Below are 19,656 nucleotides of genomic sequence, written 5' to 3'. Positions count from 1 at the left end.
CCTAGCCCTGCCTTTGTGATAGCTGGGTGGAATGAGAGGAGCGTGGTGTAATTTTCAGGACAGAATCAAACTATGTTGCAAATTGGAAGTTTGAATGGCCAGTTGGCCTCAGTACTGAAATCCACAAAGCTAAATGGTCAGAGTATAATATTAATGAACAGGAGCACTTAATGTTTTTTTAAGTCTTTGTTCTCCCTTTGGTGATAGTGAACCTAACTAAAATCATCTGTCTCTGTCAAGGGATCGCTGTTTTCAAAGGCATTCATTCAAAACCTCAGTTAGCATTTTTGTGGCTCAGCATTTGACTTCCAGCCCTGATTCTGATCCTTTGTCAATTTGCGTGGCCTATTATCATTTCCATAGCCCTGTCCCTGACCTCTTGCACTGCAGTCTCCCCCTGTCAATCATCCTACAGGCTGCTGGATGACACCACTTACATGGCTTTTGCCACATGGTTTTCTTGGTGAAGTTGTCGCTGGCTCCCATTTCTTTCTGCATCATATCTAACTCTTTGCATGGCTTCTGAAGCCTTTCGTGATCTGGCCCCACTCCACCTGTGTGGTCGGGTCCCCCTCTTCCCCAGCACAGATGAATCTTAGCTCTGCTTCAGTCATCATCCATGCAGTTTGGATATGTCCTTGTAGAAATAACCTCCCTGATCTTAACCTTTTCACAGAATATCCATCTTTAATCCACGAAGCATGCTCTGATACTTGGAAATCTTCCACTCCTCTGAATTCAGTGAGACTTGTGATAGGTGTGGTATAATGTTATCCTTAATTCTCTTTTATTTGAGATTTGTATGTGCCCCCCACCTCACACCCACACTGATTCCAAAAGGATTCTCAGGAGTTACTTAAGTAGATAGCATCTTGTAATATTTGATCATTGCTTTCTATCTTTATTTGTCATCTCCTCTACTCAGTCATTAGATTTTCTAAGACAGGGACCATAACTCATGCCTCATTTTGAAGGGTAGCCTGGGAAAATGGAGAGGACACAGGGCTAGAAGTTAAAGGACTTGAGTCCAAATACAATTTTGCTACAAATTAACACTGCAACTTTAAGTGAATTACTTGAGCCCTGAGGATTTAAATTATATAGAAACTGCAAATAATTACATTTTCCACCAAATATAAAGAGCTTTTTCTTTCCATAAAAATTTATATAACCTTCCATTCTAAAAAAAAAAAAAATAATAACTATACAGAAACCCTTAAAGCAAAAATTAAAAATCAGCTGAATTTGTACTACCCCGAGGTAAAGACTCTTCTTGGCATTTGTCATTTTATGTAGATTTCTTTTAATCCATGTGCACTCATGGGTAAGAGATCTGTCTATCTACCTATCAATCATCTGCTTATCTAATAATGGGGAAAATACTGATTTCTTGTCCGCTTTGCCTGCTTAACAATACAAAATGCACATATTTGGGGGCCCCTGGATGGCTTGTTGGTTAAGCATCTGACTCTTGGTTTTGGCTCAGGTCACAATCTGGTCTCAGGGTCGTGGGATTGAGCCCAGCATCAAGCCAGAACTCAGTGTGGAGTCTGCTTGGGACTCTCTCTCTCCCTCTCTCTGCTCCTCCTCCCATGCCCTCTCTTTTTCTCTCTCTAAAATAAGTAAATCTTTCTTTTAAAAAAGTGCACATATTTTCACTTCACCAAATTATTACAGAATAATATGCATATTAAACCCTATATAGTCCCTTTTTAAAACATATTTTAGAGAATGACATCAGAGTACTGGCTGCTGACTGCTGAAAGAAGTATGTAATCTTCAGTTCATCACCTTTGGTGAGATATTTCTGCCTTTGGTACAGAACTTTCCATGTGACTCTTTGCCTTCCTAATTGAACATTCATTGGCTGGCTTCAGTCCAGTCAGCTTCTGACTGAGCTGAAGCCTCCACTTCCAGCCCCTCACAAATTCCAGCTTTGTCTCCACACAATCCCTTTGCCAGAATTCCAACATCCAACAGGCTCTAGCTGTCAAAAGTTTTCTTTATTTTTTCTTGTTTTTTTGTTTTTTGTTTTTTTTTTAAGGGTTTGACCCAACTCAGTTGGCACAAGAACCTGATATAAATCAGTGTGAGGCAACTTAGTTTTTATGTAATTGTTTTGGTACAGACATTTATATGTTTCACTTCCAAAATGTGAAGGTACTTGACTATGAGTTACTGCCCCAAGTCCTTCCTGACAGTGACGCATAATACAGAATATATTTCTCTATTAACTACCTGATACATATAAAATATTCTGACTTTCAAAATCCATCTGGTACAAAGGGTTTTGATTAAGAGATTGTAGCCCTGTTCTAAATTTATGAGCTCTTCAATCCCGGTGATTAAATTTAGCACTTTGCTTTTCTTGTTAGCCTTCATTTAAAAGAGAGAAAAAGTAATAATAGACTCTTAACTCTAGAGAATAAACTGATGGTTACCAGAGGGGCTGGGGTGGTGGGGATGAGTGAAGTGTGTGATGGGGATTAAGGAGGGCACTTGTTGTGAGGAGCACAAGTGATATATGGAACTGTTGAATCACTATTACTAGAACATTGTACATCAACTAACTGGAATTAAAATAAAAACTTAAAAAAAGTAATTAGCAATAATAACAACAACAACAACAACAATAATAATAATAGTGTTGGGCATTGTAGCAGTGGTTTTCAAACTTGCATTTTCTTTTTGGGCTTCAGAAAACATCTTCAGATAAAATCTTACCTTGAAAACCAATCCCTTAGCCAAGATACAAGTCAAGCCCCTCTCCCGAGAGAGGAACCCAGAGATCAGGTCGCTGGGTCCCTCCTCCACTCCAAGGTCACCTCTGTTCTGGTCTGGTGAAAAGAGCTGCAGTGAAGGTTGACAGTTGCTCAGGCTCTGAGATACCAAGGAGGGCAGGATGGCAGCCACGTATCCTGGAACACTGGCCAGGCAGAGAGCGCCGCCATTCCAGGGCCGGGAAGGGGTTTGTTATATTTCTGCCATTGTTTTGTTCTGGGTTTCTTTTCTAGTCAGATGAACGAGAGATCACTTTTAGCTTAGAAGGAGAATTAGAAGGAGATTCCTTGGAAGTTCACGTTATTTCAAGATTGAACGTGTAAAAGTTCAGGATCACTTGTCTTAAAATTTATTAATCCCTATTTGGGTTACTTATGTCATTTTCAATGTTTTTATACAAATAAAACTATAGTGAACATATATCTATATGCATTATTGTACATTTGTGTTACCATTTCTTTATGATGAATCCTGAGGGTAGAAGTATTGTGTTTGTACTTGAAAACTTTTCTCCGTAGTGTTGGATTGTCCTCCAGAAAGATCATGCCAATTTATACCTCATGTGACCCTTCAAGTCCCTTCACGTCTTGATTTTCAGATTTTCAGTTACTTGATTAAATCAGTAAGTTGTTTCACATGCTTCCTGTTTTTAATTTATGGAATATTATAAAGTGTCATTTGAATTTAATAAGCACTGAAAAAGGAAGTTCTATCAAAATAAGTGTTTATTTAGTTGCTGGTATTTAATGAAAATATTTAAGATTTAAATCATCAATATTATTTTTAAAATCTCTGATATATCTCTGACTTTATCTTCCTTATTCTTTTACTCTTGATAAGCAATTTCTCATGAAAGTTTCTCAGAATGATAATTGTACTTAAAATGGTTATCAAAAATTGCAAAAAGTAAACTTTAAAAAATTGTTGCTAAACTAGTTTTCCTACTTCTGCAGGTTTTCTTAAGTGGGCGTTTTTAAGATGAACCAATCTTTTTCCCCCCCCTCTATTTTTTTTTTTTTTATTATGTGTTTTAAATGAATGCTCTCAGGAAAGTGTCTATAAGTGAAATAATAAGGACATATTGTTGAATAAGGCATTTTCTGTAGAAATATTGATGGCTAACATCTTACCAGAGTAATTTAGAGCCAGCAGGGTGCACCTTTGCTGCTTTAATTATTAAAGGCTTTTTTCTCACAGTGACTGAGTTGTAGAATGTACACATTTCAAATTGAATGAAGCTGTAGTTTTCAGACAGTATAAATCTAAAAGGAAGATGAGAGAAAAATGTTGAAATGCAGGAAACTTATAGAAATCAGATCAATAAATAAAAAGGGAGTCTTCTTACAGCCTCCATAATTATGCCTGTGTGAGTGGAGTGATAGATTTTCGGCATTTTCACAGTGAGCTCTTTTTGTGTTCAGTTGCAATTTTGAAATTGACTATGTGTTCCTGAAGAAGATATGAGAAAATAAACTCCCCTTGTCTTCCTAGGACTTATATCTTTCCATCGAAGTACAGAATCAAGGTATATGTTTGTATAATTTGGCCAAATATAATGGTGGGATTTTGGAAGATTCTTCTTTCTAGGGCCCAGCATCCAATAAGCCTGACTCACAGGTGGGACAGGAGATCGGGGCACTGAATAAGTATTTGGAACATGACCCAAGCTGGTCTTGTCTTTGAGGTTTAGATGCACACACCAGAGTCTAGTCAACATGCTTCTGTCCGTCCACATGCTTCCCCAGCCAGCAGCGATACAATGAGGCAGAAGAAGTCAGCTTGGGGTGCTGATAGCTTCTGGCAACCCAGCCCTATCCCCATAATCTAGCCACTGGAGAGAAAGATAGGACCGATAGTAATTTTTTTTGCTCGTGGTTTTTCAAAAGTTTCTTAACACAGTTGGAATTATCATGAGATTTGCGTTTACGTGCATGCTTGTGTGTGTGTTAACCGCTAGGCTGCATGTCTGTCAGCTTACTGACATTGTACTCTATTAAAACAAATAATAAGACATTTTGACATCATGAGCCTCCCGGTATGATGCACTGAGAACACAACATTATATCTGGGTTGTTGCCAAAAACAGGTAGCCTTAGTCCAGTCATGAGGGAAAAAGAGAGTCAGATGAACCCAAATTGAGAGACATTTGAGGAAATGGCTGGTTGATATTCTTCCAAAGTGTCAAAACCATGAAAGACAGGGACTGGAGAGCTGTTACTGACTGGAAGAGTCTAAGGAGAGGCAGCAACTACAGGTGCAAAGTGGTATCCCAGGTGGGGTCTGGGCACAGAAGAAGGGCGTTCGTGGAAAAACCGGGGGAACTGGAGTAAGATTTTTAGGAAAGAGTATTGTACCCATATTAATTTTCTGGTTCTCACCATCCTGCTGTATTTATACAGTATATTAACATCAGGGGAAGCTAGAATATAATGGAAATTCTGTACTACTTTTGCCGTTCTTCTCAAAGTCCAAAGTTAGTTGAAAATAAAAAGGTTTTCAAAAACATATTTTTCATAGGAACTGCTTCTAGGTTCCTCACACACTTCAAACAGTTCGTTTTTAAATCATTCTAATAAGACTTGACATTTATCCTCAATGAACTTAGGCTTGTTCATGTAAATCTGTTGGCCCATCATATGGTTACAGCGTCGGAGTCAGGAAGACAAGGTTTTGAAGTTCAGTTCTGCCACCTGCCAGATGTTTGACCTTGAGAAATTACTTAGCTTTGCTGGGCCTCGCTTTTCTCATTTCTAAGTACAGAATGATGAAGATGCTGATGATGCTAAGGTTAATACCTGCTTCATGGGAGAGCTGAGAACATTCCGTTAAGTAACATTGAACAAGTACTCAGCACAGTGGCTGGGACATCAAAAGTGCTTTCTGCATACTGCCTGTTGCTCCTGATGTTGTTACTGTTCAAATCTCTTTTCCTTTACTCAGCAGTAAAATGTAAATAATGTACCAAGTCTGTTACAAAGATAAAACAAGCCGTTGTGTTTAAAACAGCTGCTTGGCACACAGTCACTGCCAAATAAGATGTAGTTACTAGTATCATTCAGCCAGCCAGCCAGCCATTCTTGTATGCATCCAGCCATCCATTCCCCTAAAAGCCCATGCAGTATTTGGGGGGAGTCTCCTATGTACTGGAGACTGGCGAGTCTTTAACGTGCAAAGCACTGCTATCAATCTCTGAGCAGGCAGAGCGATCATAAGAGCACATGCCTCCTGCGTGTATAGCGCATTACAATCTGTGAAAAGCTTTTCCATACATTATTTCCTTACATACCTCCAGAAACATTGGCTGCTATCACTCTCTACTGATGTGGAGGATGAAAATGAGTATCGAGAGGGTATGTCATCTTAGCTTACGTCACTCACAGGGGGTTGACAAACTTTCTCTGTAAAGGGCTCTGTGGTAAATATGTTAGCATTGTGGGCTGGACCATCTCCCTCTGTTGCTGCTGTTCTCCCCTGAATAGGGGGAGACGACAGCCATGGACGACAGGTAAACAGATGCATGCCACCGTGTTCCAGTATAGGTTGGCTTACAGACACAGGCAGTGCCCCGGATTTGTGGACCCTTGCGCTCATCAGAGGCGAAGCAGTCACTCAGTTTTAGATTTCTGACTCCAAGCGCAGGAACTTCATGGCATTCAGCCACATCATTTCAGCACAGGTGTTAGGCACAGGACCTGCAATGTGCATCCGCGGCTTCGCTTTCCAGAAATGATCATCTAGTCCCTCTTTCTGTATCCTGCTTCTGGGTCATCAAGCAATATTTTATTAAACACTCAGCAGAAATCCGGGTTCACTTTGCCTCTCGGTCTTGCAGCCTTTTCTTCAAAAGATGTGAATGGGAACTGTTCTTAGGGCGCTCCTGTAATTCTGAGTGAACATCCACTTCTTTTCTAATTGTCACACATTCTCTTTTATTTATTATTTTTAAAAGATTTATTTATTTATTTATTTATTTATTTGAGAGAGAGAGAGCGTGTGTGCACGCCAGCGGGGGGAGGGGCAGAGGAAGAGAATCTTCAAGCAGACTCCCCGCTAAGTGGGGTGCTAGACTCCAGGCTCTGATCCCATTACCCCCATATCATGACCTGAGCCAAAACCAGGAGTCGGCCACTCAACAGACTGAGATACCCAGGTGCCCCATATGCCCTCTTTTCGAACATTGCATTCTAGAAGTGATGTTTTTGAAGGGGGATCAGCCTAGAAACTGATTTGTAGATTCTAAATGCAGCTTTTTCCTTTGACTTCAAAAATTAAAAAAAAATAATTCTGAAATGTTCTCAAAATATATTTTTCTGCTTTTAATATGGGCCCCTCTCTGACTTGTCATGAGTCCTCAAAGATTGTCAACAATGCCTCCACCATCCCATCTGAAGTCCATTATTACCCCAGGGTGTAATTTATTGTTGAGACTTGGATTTACACAGAGAAGCTTGCTGATCTCCCTTGGGATCTCTTCACTTATCTTGGGCTTCGTGTTTTCCTCTTCTTTTCAATTTGAAGATCATTGGCCTTGATAGCAAAGGGACAAGATACACGAATTGAATGATCCCGCTTTCTCCCTAGCTTCTATGTTAGCATGACATCATCTGCATCACGCAGTAAGTCAATTCCATCCTTTCTCTCATCTGACTCTAAACAGGGTCATAACCTAATACCCTATAGATTTCACCAGGTTTTGTAAGCCATGGTTTACCTTGGACTTTTTGGCACTGTTTTTACAGAGTTGTTTTTTTCTTCCTTGATCAATTTGTCTGTCCTTCCACACATCCTGTTGCTCATTGGTCTCATTTAATTAGAGAACCAAATAAAATTCATGAATTGAATGACAGATGGTGCTGTTTTGCTAAAACATTTGCTAGACCTGTGCCTTGACTGTGGTCTTCTATGGTCTTTTCTATTAGGAGTAGGTTCTTTTGCATTTTGTTGCCTGGTACAGTCTTGTGATGGAAGATGACTCAGTTGTCTTTCTAATTTCTACCCTCCAAGCTACATAATGTTTGTTAGTTTCGAGTGTGAATACATTGTTTTTGCCTTTACTTGTGGCACGAATTAAGTCTACCTCTGTTCTTTTTATATTAGCTCTTAATAAGGCCATGATGAAAGAAAGTACAAAGAAGACTTTGGACCACCTGCAATATTCAATAAGAAGTTGTTTATTAATACGTTCAGAATACACTTAATGTTCATTTTTAGGCCACTAAAATAAAAAGCTTAAAGGGTTTATTAAAATTTTGTGGGTCCATAAAAAGAGGACTTTAGATACTGAGGAAATCCTGAATCTCTATTTGCTGCTATGCTTAAGGACTCTTGGCTGAGACAACCAAATCCTCTTGACTTTTTCTAAACTTTTAGCTGTTTGCTCCCTAAACGATCCTCTTTCCTCTTCTAGACATTCATGAACTGGACATGACTGCTTACATTCTCAGATTTTTTCATTTTCTCTGCTGAGTTTAAAGCTGCCAGAGATCTCACTGCTGGTGTCTCTGCTTTTCTCATTGCTCTACTTGAATTAAGAGTGGGGTGTGTGTGTTGGTTGTGCGGTGCGTGAAGCTCTCCCTCTCACCTCAGAGGCATGCCCCCAGAAAAGGTCCACAGCCCCGGTTAGCATGTGACAGGAGCCCGTCTACCTCTGAAGCCTCGCGAGAAATCTCAGGTCACCACAGCAGGGCCTAGATTGCTGCTTGGGCTTGACCTTTGCCATGTCGCACCTACCATTTGCAAGATGGTCCTGAATCCTCTCTCTGAACTGGTAATTTTTTTCCTTCCATGAGAAGACCCTCGAAGCATTTATTAGCTCCAGGTTCTGAGGCTGAGTTCCTTCCTGGCTTGAATTTGATTTGCCATGATCTGCCCAGCAATCTTTTGAGATTAGTTTTATTTTCTGTTCACATTCTTACAAAAGTTATCTCCTGTTTTCCTACATGAACAGTCTTCTTCTGTTTCTGGAAACACTTCTCCCTTATAATCAGTTGGGCACAGAGAAGAGTCCCCCACAATCTGTCACCTGTCACTTTAAAGACACTAACTGATACGTCCTGCATGGACAATCCTCAGACTCTGGGAACAAGACACTTCACTCATGGGTATTACCACCAGGGCAATGAAAGAAGCCCCTTGCTGTCCAGACTCAGCTGGGGCTTGACTGATCTGGAGTCCTTTATCAGGGCCCCTAAATTCCTACGGGAGCCCTGACATGCAGACTTCCTCTCTGCCACAGCTACTTACATGGTTTCCTTTTTACCCTTTCTTTATCATGGCGTCGGAGTAGGCAGTTTTGTGATCTTTTTTTTTTTTTTAAAGATTTATTTATTTCTTTGTTTATTTGTTTATTTGAGAGAGAGAGACATGGGGGTGGAGGGACAGAAAGAGAGAGAGAATCTCAAGCAGACTCCTTGCTGAGTGCAGAGCTGGACGCAGGGCTTGCTCTCAAGACCCTGAGATCATGACCTGAGTCGAAACCAAGAGTCAGGCGCTTAACCGACTGAGCCACCCAGCTGCTCCTTGTGATGTCTACCTTTTCCTCTACCTTCCTCTCATTCTTTCCTGTTCTCTCTCCTCTTTGCCTTAGTCATTTACAGGTTACTCACCAGCCCTGATTTATATAAAATAATATCAGTTTTACCTTTAAAAGGACCGCACCAGCTCTGATCTAACTTGTCCCAGAACATCTCACTCCCTCCCTCCAGCTGTTCATCCTCCCTCTTGTCTCCTTGTTATCTCTGCTCCTATCTGGGTTTCTGTCTGGGTACCCATGGTGTCAAATTATCCTGAGTGAAGATCGTACATCCTTTCCAGAACTGGTTGTTTGGGAAATTAGTAACTTTGTTATGTTTTCAAAGTGTTACCTAGGAATTGTTTCTGTAATTAGTCTGCCTTTGGTTTGAAATCTGACTCCTCTGACTTCTGCATCTATCCTCTGGATGCTACTCTCCTGACAGCAACCTGCTGGATTCATCAAAATTCTCTTCCACCTCTAGCTGACTTAAGAACGTTCCTCTCCAAAGATCAATCATAATCCTGAAATCAGCTTTGCTGATCTAGAGGCCAGGAGAGAGATTTATGTGAGTTGTCTAATGATAATCGATATGATATTTCAGGATTTCTTCTGTCTGGGGCTGGTGGTGGGGAGGTCAGGCAAGAAAGATAAAATCATGAACTTTTTGGGTGGTGTGAAGTTTGCTTTCTATTGTTCAGATCCTAGCCATTAGTCTGAAGTGCCTTTAATTAATGTCAAATAATTAGTTTCACCCTTGGCTCCCACCCCCAAAATGTCTTCAACCATATGAGAAGGACAAATAAATGATTTTTGATAAGGTTGCACTGTTTGTCCTTAATTTTGCACAAACAGTTTAATACGTTCTCCAAAATTATGTTTTCTAAGTGACGATAGAGCCAAAATATATATCATATAATTAATTGTAAAAGGACTTCTATGGGATCTCTTCCTAAAGGAGGCAGGCAGGAATCTAGCTGTTATTCAAAAAGTACCATAATGGAAGTTTTTCCTAAGTCGTGAGAAATTGGCCTGGCTGTACTGAAATGCTTCATCTTAGTGAATTCAATAACTTTTCTGGTTGTGTTATTTATAAAATGACTTTGCTTATAGATATTCAAATATATGCAGTTGGTTATAATCCCAGAGAAAATAAGGGGTGGGGGATGGATACCTGAGTCATTAGTATGGAGAATTACCTCAAACACAATAGATTTTCTTCATGACAAATCACACAAAATCTCCATAGCAACTTCACATAATTATGCATAAGGTTTCAGCATAGTAACAAAACTACACTCAGAAGAACTTGTGAAGACTAGTGATATACAGTGACATGGATGTGTGGGTAGATGGCACACGGGAAGATTGAAGGGGGCAGTTCTAAGATGTGAAAAATGCACAGACAAAAAAGATCGCCTGCTTTGTGCTTTGGAGAATACTAATTCAGTCACTGCATTGTCTGGAAATTGGAGACTGGGGGGGCCACAATATTTATTGATAATAGGAGGTGCCAGCTAGAACCACCATTGTTAAAGGAATGTTAGCATTTCTATTATATTTTTCTCTGGGCTAGATTAACATAGACAAACAATTTAATAATTATTTTTTGAATGTATAATACTTGCTTGAGCTCTTAAATTAACAACAACAACAACAAAAAGCTTTAGAAGTACTCCAGATATACAAATACTATTATTTAGTTACTAGAAAACATAACTGAGATGCTTTAATGCAAACATTCCTTGCAACCTACATAATGATTTTTTACTAGTGTTAACACACATAGTTAACTCGTGCTTGGGTATATTTCCCACCTGAGTCCTTAATATAACGTTATATACTAATTGTTCAGTGTCAGTAATACAGCTTTTGTTAACACCCATTTATAAAACGTTGCTGCCTTATATGAAATATATTAGTAGCTTAATTAGTCAATTTATATAAGAAAAGAGGATGATAATTTCTGGAAACTAAATTCAGTGTAGTACATATTCATTCCACTGAATCTGACTTCACAGTGGATGCTAGAAGCCAAAAGATGACTTTGGCATAGTTTGTGTAATGGGAATACTGAGAATATGCAGCTGGAAACAGACATGTGGTCAGTTAATTTCAATGCAACATAACAGATACTGAGATACGCTCAGACTTATATTGGACTCTAACCAAAGGCATGTAACCAAGAATCCTTTAGAGGAGACTTGATGAATCTTGAAAGGAAAAAGTGTCATCAAGGTCGAGAAAGGGAAAGACAGCATGCCACACAACAGAAATGGTATGAGCAAACGTCCAGAGGTGTGAACTAACACAATGTGTCCAGTGAGGTAAGAACTACCACTTTGGTGTTATCGGAGCTTAAGGCTGGGGGTAGAGGGAAATGGGTTTGGATCTGTAAGAGGGATACTATTCAAGTCAGGCCTTTTATGACAAGCAAATGACCAAGAATGGTTGCTCTTAAAAAGATAGAAGCTCCTAAAGTACTGATGTGTTTTGAGCAAGTTAGTGACATGACTCAGTTTGCATTTTAAACAGATGCCCAATTCCATTCTGCAGAGTGGAATGAGAGTGAGGGGACAAGACTAAAAACAAGATTGATCAGAGGTCATTTTCGAAGCACAGACTTTTCCAGTGATTGAACCCCTTTGTCTCAAATATCAGGGAGCAAGGCCAAGCAAGCTGAGGGCCCATTTGTGCCCTCTATCTAGGAAGATCTTGATTTAAATGCATTATTTTGAGGGTAATTTTAGCTATGTCCTGTTAACATTAAAATGTTAATTGGTTTATTATTGTATTATAGAAACTATTTTCAGTTTTAGGATAAATTTATTCCATTTCTCTGCTTTGACGCAGAATATCTAAGTGATTATGGACATTTAAGAGTTTATTTTAAAGGTTATAAGAAAAATGTATTTTCACTTAAGTGTGTGTGTGTGTCTGTGCGTGTGGCCAAACTATTAGGAATAAGAGTTGGGTGACTAGTTTTGTAAGAATGGACAAGACATAGTACACTCTCTAGGGGTGGAAAAGCATGTACTCATCTTTTTTCCTCTCTCTGTCAAACATTTTTTTTTTAAAAATATGGAATGCTTCATGAATTTATGTGTCATCCTAATGCAGGGGCCACGCGAATCTTCTCTGCGTCATTCTAATTTTAGTATGTGTACTGCCGGAGCGAGCACTCTGTCAAACATTTTGAGGGCTTACTAGGTGACAGGAACTGTTCTGAGCAAGAATAAAGCAGTTATGTGCAAAGCAGATAGGAACCTTTCCCTTACAGAAATTGCGATCTAGCAAATATGTCCCATAATGCCATCTACGCAGGTCTTGCTTTTCAGGTTGATCAAGACTCTCAGTTCCTTGGCATTTTCCAGCTGTCCACCAATCGTCCTTGAATCATGTGAAAGGAAGTGTTGACAATGAACATAGATTCCTGGACTCCCTCGAAAAATAGCATAAAGTTCTCCCTACCTCTTTCAATTTAACGCAGATGCTAACTTTATGCTATCTTCTGTTATCCCTAAGCCCTAAATTAAAAAGTATAATAGTCAGACTCTACCTTAAATAAAATTGTAGGTATTTCTCAAGAAGTATAAATACTTAGTTTTGACTCCTGGATGAAAGATTTTCTAGTTTGTGGGAAACTGGGCTTTCTCCAAATTTCAACAGAAGTAATTAAATTTCCAGATGTGCAATAACGTCTTGATCTGGTGATTCAGCCCTGAGATGTCCTCACCTACATCCTTTCCTTTAGTTCTCAGTCAGCTGTATGATCCTTTGACTCTGGGAGTTCAATGCATTGGCCAGAAATCAGAGCTCCGTCTCCACATTCATGCCATGTGTTTTCCCATATTCCTTTGACAGCTCCAGGCAAGGACAGCAGAGCTGCAGGGAAAGTGTTAAAAATGGTGATGAAATGCTTTACTTTTTTGCTTCCTAACATAGTATTCATCTTATATTGTTAACTTTGCAGACATAGGGACAAAATATGTATCATCTAGTTTTCTAAAAATAGTTGTTCCTTGGGGCGCCTTAGTGGCTCAGTCAGTTAAGCATCTGCCTTCAGCTCAGGTCATGATCCCTGGGTCCTGGAATGGAGCCTCACATCGGGCTCTCTGCTCAGCGGGGAGCCTGCTTCTCCCTCTGCCTCTCCCCATGCTTGTGCTCTCTCTCTCTCTATGTATGTGTGTGAAATAAATAAAATCTTTAAAAAAAAATAGTTGTTCCCTAGCACCATGAGAGGTGGCTGATAAAAATACAAGGCACTGGTCGGAGATGCGATTTAAGATACAAAAACATTGCTCCTTCAAATGCGAAGAACAGACTCCTGGCTTTTACTGTGGTATTTTTGCTCAAAGATTGAATTCAAAGAATACAGTTTTTTGGTTTTTTTAAGAGAAAATACAAATATGTGGCCACAGAATGACTATACTCTGTACAGTGTGGAAGTTCTCTACTTTGCTAGGTTGGATTTTAAGAAAACTTTTTGGAAACTCTGGACTCCGAGATGTCCTGATTTGTTTTCAGGTGTGTGGGTACTGTAAGATAAGAAAAGGATTGAAGAGATGTCAAGAACAGAAAGAAAAAAAAAACTAAAACAACAAAAAAACAAGTTTTGATAATAAGTAATCACAGGACTGTAAAATCTTTTGAATCAAAAATACAAGTCAGAACGCAAACCCCAATCTGATATTGCTGTGAGAAAAGCAAATATTTCCAGCTGTATCTAAACATCTTGAAAGCAAAAATTCAAGGAAAGAATTGCCTCTTGTATGTGATATCAACATCTTCCGTCTTGAGAAGTTCTATCTGTTAATACGAATCATAATAACATGATTTGTGAGTGGATGGATGCAGAACTTTTTATTCACATCTCAGTACATTTTATTTGCATATAAAGTGGCACATTTGTATTCAAGAATCACTAGCCCTGGAGGAGTGATATTTAATAGGAGAATATAATTATCCCAGTCAGGCCGTAAACATTTTCTTTAGGGCAATGACTACAGTTTAAGATAGCCTCATAAGGACTCCTGTAAAGTGCCACACTCTTACCAAATTGAGCTCGAGAAAAAAAGTTAAGCTACAAAAATATTATGATTTCATTTGAATAAAATATCTGTTTTCACTTATCCACAGTTTTAGGAGTGATATGCATAAAGGTCAATGAGCTATTAAATGTTTAATTTTGATTCTGGGTGATGGCCTCAAGCAATGATTTTAAGTACAAATGTTAAGAACTGTAAATATTTTATTGTACATCATGTTAACCACCCAGAATTGTTTTATTTTTCATCTCAGATAATGCCATTATTATAGAAGCTAGATAGAATATATGTAGTTAATACTTCTGGCCATTTAAAGGGGCCTCTTCAGGATGTCTGATTGTATGCCCTGCATCCATTGCGCTCTTTTGACCAAGCATTGTTTTCTAAGATTTTAGGGCGTGTCGCCTAGATAGCTATAATGTCTCAATATTTTAGAAGTTATATACAGTCTTGCACACGAACTAGAAAAACTAGAAGCTAGCTTATTTTTGTTTGCCCTTCTAATGTTGGTAGGGGTATTCTGTTAGGAATTAGAAGGCTTGTACCATCACATTGTTTTTAACATTAATAAGCCAGGTGACAATTCAATTACCTTCTATAGAACTTTCTTGTCTATTAGTTAATGCATCAGACCAACTGCTGAGAATTCTCTGGGCCAGAACTGCTGGAGATTTTGTTCCTTACCCAGCCTGATGTGTAATGATGACATCAAGGGGGCCCCACTGCTTGGGTAGGGAAGGGAGAGGAAACAAGTAATGAAAGAGCCTTAGGTTAAGTATTACTTACTGAGCATAAGGAAGAATTGAGAAGTCAGTGAGATGTGAGAACAGTCACAGCAAATGCCCTGATGTTACCGTGTCTGGCCAACTTTCAGAGCGACTGTGCTCACCACTCCCAGGAAGGGATTGATACGGGATACCTGGCTGAGAGCGTCTGTAAGTTGCCTTCCAGACTTTAAGACGGTGGGAAGGTCTCCTCCCTTAGGATATCAGGTAATATTCTAGTTTGTTCCTTCTGCAACTGTGCTTCATGCCTTTTGCTGATGGGAGTACATAATTCACGCTTCATGTTTGTAGGCTGATTTTACAAGGTCTTAATACTACAACTCTTGGATATTTTTCGTATTAAAGTTCAGTTCCCTTGAGTTTGTGAATAACTGCATTCTAACTGAGAATTCAGTGTCCTTGGCTTGGTCCAAGTTTGTTTGAATACAGCCCAATTTTCTGTTTAAGGCTGGTCCACCCAGAGCCGTGGCTCAGTCTTGAACTTCCAGCAAGACAAGCTTGTTTGTTTGGCAAAAAGCTCTGGAGTCACAAGACTTTAACTCTTTCTTTCTTTGGCTTGTATCTTGCCAACATCTGGACAATGGATCTGGAGACCGTTTCTCAGCATATGTTCTTCTGGAAATCCCATACATATTGACAAAGGGAAATTAATTTGGCTAGTATAAAAACGGCCTCATTTTGGCCCCCAGGCCAGTGGGATTTCTAGCCAGAGACATCTCCCTGAGTTTGGGAAATCCACGTCATCGCTGGTGGGCCCACCAGAACAGATCATGGTCTGACTGTGAACATTTGCTTCCCTCTGTATGGGTAGAGAGCACCCACTCTCATCCTTCTACACTCAGCAGACCCAAAGTGGTGAGCCGGCACTGCCACTACCCAGCTACTCTCAGCGTCCTTGTGAAGGCTGGGACAGCAGCTGCTGCCCCTGAGCCAGGCATCAATGTGGTGAGGTGTGCCCTCTCCTTCCTCCTCCTCCCAGACCCCTGCCCAACACACTCTTGACATAGGTTTGGTGTTTCAGTCTGTGCCTCGTGACTTACACCAAATTGTGTCTGGGACAGCTCTTGCCTTGGGAGTGGTGGTACCTCGTTCATTCATTGACTTGCGCGTGTATTCATTCAAGATATGTTCACTGAACACCTAATACAGGTCAGGCCCGGGGTTGATGCCAGGGAGAGAGCAGGGACAGAGCGGACAAAACTCCCTGCCATCATGGACTTGCCATTCTCATGGGAAGACATCCTTATAAGGAAAATAAATAAGCAAAAAGTATAGAGAGTGATGAGCGCTGTGAAGAAATATAAGCTAGGAGTGGATAGCGTATTAAGCTTGTGACTTTAAGTAGGGTGTTTGGAGAAGACTCTCCTTTGAGAAAAGATCTGAAGGAGGGAGGAATGAGGCAGAGGGAATGCAAAAGAGGACAGACACTTCACGAAGCATGCCCTACTTTACTCCATGGGATCTCAGGAAGCCTTGAAGGGTCTGAGCAGGAGAATGGCTTGATATGACTTGCATTTTAATGGTGTCATCTTGGCTGCTCTGCAGGGCCAGGGCAGAGGCAGGGAGACCTGTTTGGAGGCCGATGCAGTCATCCAGGTAGATGGGGAAGGTGGGGGGCAGCAGGTGGGGTGGGGAGAAGCAGTATTCTACCTATATTTCAAAGAGGAAGTGACCAGCATTCCTGATGGATTTGGTGTGTTGCGCAGAGAAGGGATGAACAGTCAAAGAAGATGCCAGGTTTGGCCCAGGATTGGCTAGCCAAGGAAAGCCTTACATGTCTGAGCTGGAGGAGACCCAAGGGGAGCAGGTGATGGGGAGGCAGCGCCAGCATTAAATCTTCCCTGCATGTCTTCTATGAAACAAGGAAATCATCTTAGACACATGGGGAATGATACACTTAAAACAACCTTGTAATAGAGTTCACATTCACTTAATAATACCTGACTATTAAGTGCTGTACATTTTTAATTCACCCTTCACAAAAGTGTGATGACTATTATTATTTATAATAATTATTATATACTTAATAATTGTTATAATTATATAATTGTCACATTATTATAATAATTATAATTGTCATTATAGAGTAGATGACTTTTATATAATTATTGCTGCTACTGCTATTTACAGATGAAAAATATTAAGCCTCAAAGAGGATAAATTGCTTGCATAAAGTTCCTCAGCTTATGAACACCAAGTTTGAAGCTGGGGTTTGTCTCATTCCAAAGCTGGGTTTTTTAAATGACGAAATGAGCCACATGGGCAGGAACCTACAAAGGTGAGGCAAGAAATTTTTGCTTTTGCTTTTTCCTGAAGCCATTAACCACTTTCTTTTGTTGCTCATGAAGCTGTGAATTGAGCTTTTATTCACTCAGTCCTCAGCTACAAAGTAATCATCTCCCATACAGCAAGCTCCTGCTGGTGCTGGGGCTAGGATATCGTGAAAATATGCCCTCTTCCTACTTACAGCTTACTCTATTTGTAGAAACAAATATAAAATTATGACTGTGACAAACAGTTCAAAGGAGAGGTCCAGGGCATGGTGAGGGCATTTAATAGAGAAATGTGACCTAGTCTGGGGATGGAGTGAGGATTTAGCTAAGCTGATACAAGTAGGAGCTATCCAGGCAAATGGGGGTGGGGCAGGCAAGTGTTTCAGGCAGAGAGAACAGGTGCAAAGGCCCTGTGGCAGGAAGAAACATTGCACATCCTGCATCCTATCCTAGGAACTTCAAGAAGGTCTGTGTCACAGGGGCTTGGAGCCAGAAGTGGAGGAGCACAAGACAAAAGCTGGAGGTCTCCACAGGCCAACCGGACACAGAACTCCGAGTGGCTTGACCACATAAATTATCATCCAAACTGCCACACTTTTGAGTGTACTAAAATGCTAAATGGGATAGTTTGTTGGCACTACATGTGTGAACCAGGTCTGTCGTGGCCAACCTGGAATGATAATCCCACCATTTAAGGGCCAGTTTAAGTACTGTAGTCCTTATTGTAAAAGTTGATGGGAAGCCAGTAATTAGGTTTAACAAAGAGGGGAGTGTTGGCACAATAAGGTTTGGATTTTTAAAGGATAACCCCAAATTTAGTGAACAGTACTGACCAATGTCTATTTTCTGAATGTTATGTTTATGGTTACATAAAACGTTATCATTGGGAAAGCTAAATGAAGGGTGCAAGGAACTCTCTGTTCTAATTTTGCACTTCTTGTGAGTTTTAATTTATTTCAAAATGAAAAAAAAAATTAAGCTTACTCTGGTTGCTGAGAAGATAAGAGCTAGGTCAGTTGGAAACACAGGATTCAGAGGGGAGGCTAGTTCTGGAGACCGTGCAAGAGCTGAGGGCAAGAGTATGACGGCACTGGGAGGAAGTGAACTGATTCAAGAGATACTTAAAATGCAAAGGCAGTAGGTTACACCGAACTTCTTATCTCTTCATGTTTACTGAGATTTCTACCAGGAGAAATACTTGAAGAAGAGCAGGCAGGGGACATTGGGGCTGCCCTTCTTCTTCTTCTTTTTCTTTTTTTTTTTTTAATATTTTATTTTTTTATTTGAGAGAGAGAGAGAGAGAGGGAGACAGAGAATGAGAGAGCATAAGCAAGGGGAGGGAGAAGCAGACTCCCCCCTGAACAGGGAGCCTGATGTGGGGCTAGATCCCAGGACCCAAGGATCATGGCCTTAGCCGAAGGCAGCTGCTTAACCAACTGAGCACCCAGCTCTCCCTGGGGCTCCCCTTCTAACAACCATTTTCCTCCTGGTCTTCCGAGGGCAGTCAGAGTGGTGCCAGGAAAAGCAAATTCATTCATCACACTATGATCTCTTCACTTCTTTCTAGGGAAACAAGATGACATCTCCCCAAACCAAAGGCCACAGAATGGTGATAACAGGGTTTGAATTTACCACATACCAGCAATTAAAATATACCCTTTCCCCTTTTTGTGGGTATAGAGAAAGCAGTGGAAAGGAAAGAGTCGATAGGACATTTTTAGATTAAGGAATGAGAGGTAGAGAAGGAAAAGTGCTCAAAATAAACGGCTTTTGAAAAAAAAAAATGTGCTTGAGAGTTATTTTGGGGAGAGCATATTTTATACTACTCAGACCAAGAGAAAGCCACCAGTCCTGAAAAACGTCTAACAGGAACTATTTTGGTATTTACTTATTTTTTATTTCCTTACACATCTTTGGAGATTTTCTAAACTTTAGCCTTTATTTGTTACATGTCTTCTTATTTCTCATAAGTCCTTTCCAGTTGGGCAGGAGGTTACAGTCTTGATAAGATGAATCACCGTTGCCGGATATTGAACTTCATTCATGAACCATCATCAGGAGATTGTTGTCTGAGCTGTTTTTTTACGTATGAGGGTGGCAGGAGTCAGGAAGAGAAAGAAGTGTCTTTGCGTTTAGCAGTCTCTGGGCCTGTGCTTCCCATGATCAAGAGAATACAAATTGCAGTACCAGCATGCGGTGTCCTCAGTGCCAGGGCTGGGCATTCGGGAATGTGGGGAAGTGATTGATATTGGCTCAGT

At 40.2% G+C, this 19,656-nt stretch overlaps 1 protein-coding gene and 1 non-coding gene across 6 annotated transcripts in view; one reads left to right on the top strand and one right to left on the bottom strand.

Annotated features, from left to right (window-relative positions):
• The window catches only part of NCKAP5 (NCK associated protein 5), a 941,115-nt gene that overhangs the window by 273,479 nt on the left and 647,980 nt on the right, over positions 1–19,656 (top strand). The gene's annotated exons all lie outside the window — the stretch shown is intronic.
• LOC123783390 (U6 spliceosomal RNA) lies at positions 12,368–12,474 on the bottom strand. The gene has a single exon (XR_006777194.1). It is a non-coding gene; the product is annotated as a U6 spliceosomal RNA (small nuclear RNA).

This window comes from Ursus americanus, chromosome 1, assembly GCF_024610735.1.
Source record: "Ursus americanus isolate L20-20 chromosome 1, mUrsAme1.1.p, whole genome shotgun sequence".
NCBI lineage: Eukaryota > Metazoa > Chordata > Mammalia > Carnivora > Ursidae > Ursus > Ursus americanus.
Note: the sequence above shows the minus strand (reverse complement) of the source record. Positions and strands in the feature narration are given on the sequence as shown.